The sequence below is a fragment of the Octopus bimaculoides genome, chromosome 4 (genome assembly GCF_001194135.2).
Source record: "Octopus bimaculoides isolate UCB-OBI-ISO-001 chromosome 4, ASM119413v2, whole genome shotgun sequence".
Classification (NCBI taxonomy): domain Eukaryota; kingdom Metazoa; phylum Mollusca; class Cephalopoda; order Octopoda; family Octopodidae; genus Octopus; species Octopus bimaculoides.
Window position 1 is genome coordinate 14,636,762 of NC_068984.1, and position 1,546 is coordinate 14,638,307.

The 1,546-nt window shown below is 40.8% G+C and overlaps 1 long non-coding RNA gene across 1 annotated transcript in view; it reads left to right on the forward strand.

The window, feature by feature from the left end:
• Positions 1 to 1,546, forward strand: part of LOC106876349 (uncharacterized) — a 284,852-nt gene that overhangs the window by 157,118 nt on the left and 126,188 nt on the right. The gene's annotated exons all lie outside the window — the stretch shown is intronic.

Genomic DNA, 1,546 nt, shown 5'->3' on the forward strand with positions numbered 1-1,546 from the left:
TGGTAGTGTTGCTATAGCGTTTGATCAAACGCTGTGCAGTATTCATTATGGATCGCTACGCCTGAAGTTCAAATCGCACCATAGCCAAATTTGTCTTTCTTTCGGAATTGAAAATAAGATACTAATCAAGTAGTAGTAGTAGGAGGGATTTCTTCTTACCCGCTCCAATCTCTCTCTCTCTCTCTCTCTCTCTCTCTCTCTCTCTCTTTCTCTCTCTTTTCCTTTCTCTCTCTCCTTCTCTCCTTGAAGAAATCGGGGCTGCAGAACAATGTCCTCCACTCGATAATTTCCCAAGACACGCCATATATCGCAAGCCAACCCCTACGAATTCAACAGGAATTTTAGACACAAACCCACTCTACGCGTGACTGTTGGACCAAGCAAGCGCTTTCATACACACACGCACACACGCACTTTTGAGAAATTTAAAAAGGGAAAAGAAAATTATGTAGTTTAAGCATTATATATAACGTGGCTCCGTAGTTAAGAAGCTTATCTCCTGACCATGTGGTCTTACGTTCTGTCCCACTTCGTAGCACCCTGGGCAAGTGTCTTCCGCTATAGCCCCGGGCCAACCAAATCCTTGTGAATTGGTAGAGTTGACGTATGTGTGTGTGAGTTTGTATTTGTCTTCCCATGCCCTCTACTTGTCAACCAGTGTGGGTTTGTTTACGTTCCTGTAACAAAGCGGTTCGGTAACAAGTCATGATGTATATATATACATATATTTATATATGTGTGTGCGTGTGTGTGTGTGTGTGTGTGTGTGTGTGTGTGTGTGTGTATAACGTATGTATGTTTGTATATCCACACATACGCATGTATACACTGAGAGAGAGAGATACAAAGAACAACTTTATTTTCATCCTTTAGGCGTCGATGAAAAACATCTGTCGATCGGGATGTTTTGGGGTATCCGAGTTCAAATCCACCACCCACCCACATTTGCCAACGAATAATGGTAATTCCGAGAGCAAGCATTAGCCTTCTAAAGAACCAACAGAAGTGTAGTTTCTTTGATTCCTTCAGAATATTCACTACCACTGCACACACATATAATAGACGGCTGTGTAAATATACACGTACATATATTTTATATATATTTACACACACACACACATTTATATATACTTACATACACATACAAAAATGTATAAACATAAAGGTATATTTATGCATGTGTATACACACGGCATCTTTTACTTACTATGTGATGTATGTTTGTGAGCCAGCGTGTATAAAAATCGATTCTCTTCGTTTAATGTATGAAACATTGAAAAAAAATATATCCATGAATTCATAGACAGCGTCAGATGTGGGACAGCGGGATAAAGAAGATATATATATATATATATATAGGCTGTGTGGTAAGTAGCTTGCTTACCAACCACATGGTTCTGGGTTCAGTCCCACAGCGTGGCACCTTGGGCAAGTGTCTTCTACTATAGCCTCGAGCTAACCAAAGTCCTGTGAGCGGATTTGGTGTCATGCAGTAGGGCAGAACCCGGAACCATGCGGTTGGGAAGCAAGCTTTTTACTACACAAC